Below are 8702 nucleotides of genomic sequence, written 5' to 3'. Positions count from 1 at the left end.
TGACAGTTTTGGAAACTTCAGAGTGTTTTCTATTCTGATCTGTCAATTATATGCACATTCTAGCATCTGGGCCTGAGAAATAGGCCGTTTACTTTGGGAACGTTATTTTTCCAAACATAAAAATACTGCCCCCTAGCTTCAAGAGGGTTCCTAAACAAAAAAACAAAAATGTTACGTTTATTCACTAGAATAGCCGGCCTCGAGGCATCCCAATTCATTCGATGCGCGCCTCAACATTCCAACAGCCTTATAAATACATTTCATATATGATATCGCAAAATGAATCATTTCGCTGTGTTTACAATTGTCTTAGGTAACATTCAAAGTAAAAATGTAAAACCTCTAAAACACCACAATTCAAGTGTTAATAAATAGGCTACATTTAATATACATCATCAAAGAAACCCATGTTTCTTCATTTAGGCAGGTCTTAAGGAACATTATGAATATAAGAAAATTATTTTTAAAAGAACAGAATAGCATATTTGAGTTGAATTACGTTACTGTACTTAAGTGTTAAGAGTGCCTACATGTGGACCAAAAAGTTAGGCCTATATTTTGAAACCGATCTGCACATTTTTTATGCATTGTTTGGCAAAGGTAGGTGATATGGTAACTTTAAAAGATTAGTCTATTTCTGATGTAAAAAGATTTACCTGCATACGACAGACAGTATGATGATTTGAATAAGTCACCTTTTGGTGCTCCATTTCCAGCCGTGCCTTGGATACCTTTTCTATCAACCACATCCAAGCCAAACTCAAGGCTAATTCTATAAAGGATATATATCTACTTTTCATTTAGAACAATAAATAAACTATTATAATGAGTTAGACTTGAGTTACAGAAATTGGCTGCAATAATCAATTAACACTACTGTTCAAAAGTTTGGGGTCACTTAGAAATGTCCTTGTTTTCCATGAAAACATACATGAAATGAGTTGCAAAATGAATAGGAAATATAGTCAAGACATTGACAAGGTTATAAATAATGATTTTTAATTGAAATAATAATTGTGTCCTTCAAACTTTGCTTTTGTCATTTTTATTTATTTATTTATTTTACCGTTATTTTACCAGGTAAGTTGACTGAGAACACGTTCTCATTTGCAGCAACGACCTGGGGAATAGTTACAGGGGAGAGGAGGGGGATGAATGAGCCAATTGTAAACTGGGGATTATTAGGTGACCGTGATGGTTTGAGGTCCAGATTGGGAATTTAGCCAGGACACCGGGGTTAACACCCCTACTCTTACGATAAGTGCCATGGGATCTTTAATGACCTCAGAGAGTCAGGACACCCGTTTAACGTCCCATCCGAAAGACGGCACCCTACACAGGGCAGTGTCCCCAATCACTGCTCTGGGGCATTGGGGTATTTTTTTAGACCAGAGGAAAGAGTGCCTCCTACTGGCCCTCCAACACCACTTCCAGCAGCATCTGGTCTCCCATCCAGGCACTGACCAGGACCAACCCTGCTTAGCTTCAGAAGCAAGCCAGTAGTGGTATGCAGAGTGGTATGCTGCTGGCAAATAGAATCCTTCATTTGCAGCAATTACAGCCTTGCAGACCTTCGGCATTCTAGTTGTCAATTTGTTGAGGTAATCTGAAGAGATTTCACCCCATGCTTCCTGAATAACCTCCCACAAGTTGGATTGGCTTGATGGATAATTCTTACGTACCATACGGTCAAGCTGCTCCCGCAACAGCTCAATAGGGTTGAGATCCGGTGACTGTGCTGGCCACTCCACTATAGACAGAATACCAGCTGACTGCTTCTTCCCTAAATAGTTTTTGCATAGTTTGGAGCTGTGCTTTAGGTCATTGTCCTGTTGTAGGAGGAAATTGGCTCCAATTAAGAGCCACCCACAGGGTATGGCATGGCGTTGCAAAATGGAGTGACAGCCTTCCTTCTTCAAGATTCCTTTTACCCTGTACAAATCTTCCACTTTACCACCACCAAAGCACCCCCAGACCATCACATTGCCACCACCATGCTTGACAGATGGCGTCAAGCACTCCCCCTGCATCTTTAAAATTGTTCTGCATCTCACGAATGTTCTTCTCTGTGATCCGAACACCTCAAACTTAGATTTGTCTATCCATAACACTTTTTTCCAATCTTCCTCTATCAAGTGTCCGTTCAAAAGTTTGGGGTCACTTAAAAATGTTCTTGTTTTTGAAAGAAAAACACATTTTTTGTCATTAAAATAAAATCAAATTGATCAGAAATACAGTATATACATTGTTAATGTTGTAAATTACTATTGTAGCTGGAAACGGCAGATATTTTATGGAATATTAACACAGGCGTACAGAGGCCCATTATTAGCAACCATCACTCCTGCGTTCCAACGGCACGTTGTGTTAGCTAATCCAAGTTTATCATTTTAAAAGGCTAATTGATCATTACAAAACCCTTTTGCAATTATGTTAGCACAGCTGAAAACTGTTGTCCTGATTAAAGAAGCAATAAAACTTTCCTTCTTTAGACTAGTTGAGTATCGGTGCATCAGCATTTGTGGGTTCGATTACAGACTCAAAAAAGGCCTTTCTTCTGAAACTCGTGGGTCTTGTTCTTGTTCTGAGAAATGAAGGCTATTCCATGTGAAAAATTGACAAGAAACTGAAGATCTCGTACAACGCTGTGTACTACTCCCTTCACAGAACAGTGCAAACTGGCTCTAACGAGAACAGAAAGAGGAGTGGGAGGCCCGAGTGCACAACTGAGCAAGAGGACAAGTACATTAGTGTCTAGTTTGAGAAACAGACGCCTCACAAGTCCTCAACTGGCAGCTTCATTAAATAGTACTCGCAAAACACCAGTCTCAACGTCAACAGTGAAGAGGCGACTCCGGGATGCTGGCCTTCTAGGCAGAGTTCCTCTGTCCAGTGTCTGTGTTATTTTGCCCATCTTAATCTTTTATTTTTGTTGGCCAGTCTGAGATATGGCTTATTCACTGCAACTCTGCCTAGAAGGCCAGCATCCCGGAGTCGCCTCTTCGCTGTTGACGTTGAGACTGGTGTTCCAAGAAGAATTTCAATAAATTCTAAAACATTAAAAACGGAAAAGTGGTGCATGCATATGTATTCACCCCCTTTGCTATGAAGCCCCTAAATAGAATCTGGTGCAACCATTTACCTTCAGAAGTCACATAATTAGTTAAATAAAGTCTACCTGTGTGCAATCTAAGTGTCACATGATCTGTCACATGAGAAATACAGATCAGGGTTGGGTTCTCAAAAAATATCCAAAACTTTGAACATCAAGGAGCACCATTAAATCCATTATTAAAAAATGGAAGAACATGGCACCACACAAACCTGCCAAGTGAGGGCCGCCCACCAAAACTCACAGACCAGGCAAGGAGGGCATTAATCAGAGAGGGAACAAGGAGACCAAAGATAACCCTGAAGGAGCAGCAAAGCTCCACAGTGGAGATTGGAGTATCTGTCCATAGGATCACTGTAAGCCGTACACTCCACAGGGCTGGGCCTTACAAAAGAGAGGTCAGAAAAAAGCCATTACTTAAAGAAACAAATAAGCAAACACGTCTGGCGTCTGCCAAAAGGCATGTGGGATACTCCCCAAACATATGGAAGAAGGTACTCTGGTCAGATGAAACTAAAATGTAGATTTTTGGCCATCAAGTAAAATGCTATGTCTGGCGCAAACCCAACACCTCTCATCACCCTGAGAAGCATGGTGGTGGCAGCATCATGATGTGGGGATGTTTTTCATCGACAGGGACTTTGAATTGAAGGAATGATGGATGGTGCTAAATACAGAGAAAGTCTTGAGGGAAACCTGTTTCAGACTTCCAGAGATTTGAGACTGAGACGGAGGTTCACCTTCCAGCAGGACAATGACCCTAAGCATACTGCTAAAGCAACACTCAAGTGGTTTAAGGGGATACATTTAAAATGTCTTGGAATGGTCTAGTCAAAGCCCATACCTCAATCCAATTGAGAGTCTGTGGTATGACTTAAAGATTGCTGTACACCAGCAGATCCCATCCAACCTGAAGGAGCTGGAGCAGTTTTTCCTTGAAGAATGGGCAAAAATTACAGTGGCTAAATATGCCAAGCTTATAGAGACATACCATACCCCAAGAGACTTGCAGTTGTAATTGCTGCAAAAGGTGGCTCTACAAACTATTGACTTTAAGGGGGTGAATAGTTATGCACGCTCAAGTTCTGTTTTGTCTTATTTCTTGCTTGTTTCACAATAAAAACAAAGTGGTAGGCATGTTGTGTAAATCAAATGATACAAATCCCCCCAAAATAATTTTTAATTCCAGGTTGTAAGGCAACAAAATAGGAAAAATGCCAAGGGGGTGAATACTTTCGCAAGCCACTGTAGTGTTTGTTTACATTTTCTTTGTTTACAAACATTGAAGTAAAACAAGCTTATATTTTGGGGTTCTGATGGGGTACGACTGTTGAACTAAGCTCATAAGCGATATTCTTCAAGAATCAATGGGTACATATCATTAACAACAATTTATGTAGCAGCTGCTGATTGCCCCTTTAAGCGGCTGAGCTAGCTAGGTAGCTGTTGAGCACTTTGATTGTGACAACTTTCTAGCAAACCAAAGACAGCAAGCTAGCTAACTATTTTCCAATTAGGCATTTGTTTCATAACCCATCTAGCGAAGGTTGCAAGCTAGCTTAATCTAGCCTGCATAATACTGTTTGCCTTGTTTGTTGATCTTTAATACTAGCTAGCTAGCTATGCAGTTCCAACCTGCCTAGATTCCCATCCGACCAGCTAGCAATGGACAGCTACCTAGCTAAATATTTATAGTAAAGAACAGACATTCTCCAAGCCGAAGTTGGATATTAGTAGTTGTTTAGTAAAGGAGACAGGAGTTGGCCTAGGTCTGCTACACCTGGGCCTGATTGACTAACAAGCTACTTTTTAAACAATTCAACATTTTGTTTTCAACTTTAGTCTTGGCCTGCTCCTGGAAGGAAAAGACGTCCACCGAAATGCTGCCTCCGACGCCTTGAGTGCCACTACGTACTGATATTAGCATTTTCAGCGCATTATGCCCATATCATCAGAAAAGTATCTAAAAACAGATTTTGAAGGTCAAAAAAGTCACAGAGCATTTGAACATGAGGCGTGAAAAATGCTAATAATGGTACCATGACTTGAATGGGATTTGTGCCACAAATACTAAAACATTAGGTGAAGGAACCTCTGCCAAAGCATGAATTACTGTCATACCTTGTCCATAGACTGCTTACAGGGTAAGGAAACCAATGTAATTTTGTAATTTTCACACTTATATTTCCACTTTGATACTGTAGGCAAAACTGGGCAACAGGTAGCCTACTGGTTAAGAGTGTTGGGCTTGTAACCGAAAGGACGCTGGTTTGAATCCCAGAGTTGACTAGATGAAAAATCTGTCAATGTGCCCTTGAGAAGGGCTCCTGTAAGTTGCTCTGGATAAGACTGTCTGCTAAATGAAAACATTTATATAAATTGTGTTTTCTGTCAACGCCAGGCTTTCTGCAACAGCCTTTAACTTCTTCTTCTGCACCACAACAAACAATTAAGCAAGTACTTTACTAACCCCTAACCATAGTACTGAGGTCAGTGCTAAACTAACCTCCAAGCTCTACACTCAACAGGGTATTAAAAGACTTACTGATGATACAACTGTAACTCTAGTGGCTGGTATTCTGGAATCCAGCTTGTGGGGTATCTGTGACCTTTCCCTCATACGAGAATACATGTAAAGTGTACAAGGTTCAGAATTTAAACTAACACATGATGCAGATTGGCCTGCCAACACAACGGGAAGGTTACCTTGTCAATAAACTTGACCCTTTTTTGTTGTTGTCTAAAAATACGGAACAGGCATCCACAATGAATTTTAACACCTCTTTGCATTGCAGTGATTGTAACACAAGACAAAACCAGACTACTCAACATAAGGAACAAGTCACACCGACTCGCCGCAACAAAACCTCATCCAGACTCAGCAGATGATTGTCCTAGCACAGGAGGACTACAATCCAAAACACTGTACTTGGGACTACTCACACCAGTTGGTTTACATTGAACACAGACAATATCACTCAATTGTAATATGTACGAATTCTATGAGTCACATTACCTGATGAAGATATTCACCACATTATTATTAGACAAGATGGTGGCCGTTTTGCTAGCTCCTCCTCAACCTTGCTATTTTTTTTGTGTGTAAGGATTTCACTGTACCATTTACACTCACTGTGTCCTGTGCACGTGACAAATAAACGTGTTTAATTTATTACGCCAACACTTCCAGCTATTTGTTTTGTTGTTCAGTACTATCCGTCCCTCTTCAAAAAAGTGGGCCAGCTCCCCCCCAGGAGCATTCTGAGTTATGAAGGAGGTAGATGAAAAGTCCCCCCCCCCCCACCATATCATATGCCTCAAGAAATATACCAGACAGACAGAAGCCCAGTTTCAGAAACCTCCACTGACAGAGAAGTGGAGAAGTCTTAGTAGGGGAGACTAACCAAAGAGGAAAACTTGGACACTTTTTTTTAGGAAAACAGTCAAAGTTTAGGAGAAAGGTAAGACATATTTTTCTATTAAATTGTTATTTGACAACGTTGGTGCACTTTTTTTTTTTTTTTGTTAGTTATTGACATTTTTTCTACATGGACCCGATGGTAATGAGCATTTTAGAATTATTATTAGAAGTAGTACACTCCATTAGTTATTTCAGAAATCCCTAAATTATTAGAATTTAAGATTTTAACACTTTTTCAAGGGGAGCATATCCTCATTTCATGGTCTAATCCTAACACAATCCCAGCATAACCTAAATAAAACCTTCAATTTTGTTCTCTTCAAATCTATCCATTTGAATGACATGCTTGTGTTCAAAGGGAGTTCTCCTTAATTGACAAGCCCACCTGTACATCGTGTTCCTTTACTTTGCTCTTGCAGTTTCTGCCTGCCAGCCAATGTTCAGCAGTGAGTACATTAATACATATGCACTTGAAAGCCTAAAACAGTCCTGTGCAATGGACCCATGGGATTTTGGTTTGCAGGTCTATTTATAAACTGTATCTACATTGCACGCAGGGCGATAATTGCAAATGGGCTAATCGGATACTGTAGCTGTCTTATGACTTGCAAAACACATCTTATATGGAGCAAATGATACGCTGCCCTTCAACTGGGCACTTGTAAGTATGTAGGGCAACTTATTTGGCAATAAGGTGTGCTGAAGACTATGCCTGATTGTTTGAATGAATGAATGAACAGTACGCGACAAAACAATTTATAGAAGAGTATTTATTTTCTTTTTTAAAAGTATTTTTTACTTCAAATGCTGAGTGTGCTTGTTCTAATTCCTTACTTGAGAAATAGTGGTGTCTGAACTGACTGAAATCCTTGATAAAGATGAGCAATAATGACTGTATAAATAATTCAAATACTGAGCTCCAGTATATTGTATGCTCAAAAAAAAAGGGGGAACTTACATTATTTTATTCACTTGCTCAGAGAAAGCGATTGTTAAACAAATCATATTTTTTCCCTAAAATGTAGGGTTCAAAATTATTCACACCCCTAAAGAGTCTTGTGAATAAGGTAGTACAAGTTTAGTATTTGGTCCCATATTCCTAGCACGCAATGACTATATCAAGCTTGTGACTCTACAAACTTGTTGGATGCATTTGCAGTTCGTTTTAGTTGTTTCAGATAATTTTGTGCCCAATAGAAATGAATGGTAAATAATGTATTATATTATTCTGGAGTCACTTTTATTATAAATAAGAATATAATGTTTCTAAACACTTTTACATTAATCTGAATGCTACCATGATTATGGATAATCCCAACTGAAAATGTGAATAATGATGAGTGAGAAAGTTAGAGGGTCAAAGATCATATCCCCAAGACATGCTAACCTCCCCTGTTATTGGTAATGATGAGAGGTTAGCATGTCTTTGACCCTTTAACTTTCTTACTCATTATTATTCACGATTCATTCAGGATTACATTAATGAAGAAGTGTTGATATACATATTATTATTTATAATAAAAAGTGACTCCAGAATGATACAATAGATTATTTATCATTCATTTCTATTGGGCACAAAATAATCTGTAACAACTAAAACGAACTGCAAATGCATCCAACAAGTTCGTAGAGTCACAAGCTTAATGTACAATAGTCATTGCGTGCTAGGACAATAGGACCAAATACTAAGCTTTTGAATCTTTAGGTGTCAATTTTTACCTCTACATTTTGAGAAAAAATGTTTAACAAGTAATATCAATCTCTTTTTCTGAGCAATAGTAAGTGTAAAAACATATTTCCCATTTTATTGGGGAGCATACAATATTTTCAAAGGACTGTAAAGGTTTGAAAATGATGATTCTACAGTATATTTGGAAAGTATTCAGACCCTTTGCTATGAGACTCAAAATTGAGCCCAGGTGCATCTTGTTTCCATTGATCATCCTTGAGATGTTTCTACAACTTGGAGTCAACCTGTGATAAAATAAATTGATTGGACATGATTTGGAAAGGCATACACCTTTTCTTTATAAAGTCCTACAGTTGACAGTGCATGTCAGAGCAAAAACCAAGCCATGAGGTCGAAGGAATTGTCCGTAGAGCTCCGAGACACGATTGTGTCAAGGCACAGATCTGGGGAAGGGTACCAAAAATATTTTTGCCGCATTG

The 8702-nt window shown here is 39.0% G+C and overlaps 1 protein-coding gene across 1 annotated transcript in view; it reads left to right on the top strand.

The window, feature by feature from the left end:
• The first annotated feature begins 6480 nt into the window (after positions 1 to 6480).
• LOC129817338 (ankyrin repeat and SOCS box protein 2-like) overlaps positions 6481 to 8702 on the top strand; it is a 42084-nt gene continuing 39862 nt past the window's right edge. The window contains exon 1 of the mRNA XM_055872470.1: positions 6481 to 6573. The gene's annotated coding sequence lies outside the window, so the exon portion shown is untranslated. The remainder of the gene's footprint in view (positions 6574 to 8702) is intronic.

Source organism: Salvelinus fontinalis, chromosome 20, assembly GCF_029448725.1.
Source record: "Salvelinus fontinalis isolate EN_2023a chromosome 20, ASM2944872v1, whole genome shotgun sequence".
Taxonomy (NCBI): domain Eukaryota; kingdom Metazoa; phylum Chordata; class Actinopteri; order Salmoniformes; family Salmonidae; genus Salvelinus; species Salvelinus fontinalis.
The sequence above is the reverse complement of the archived record's forward strand: the minus strand, read 5'-3'. Positions and strand labels throughout refer to the sequence as shown.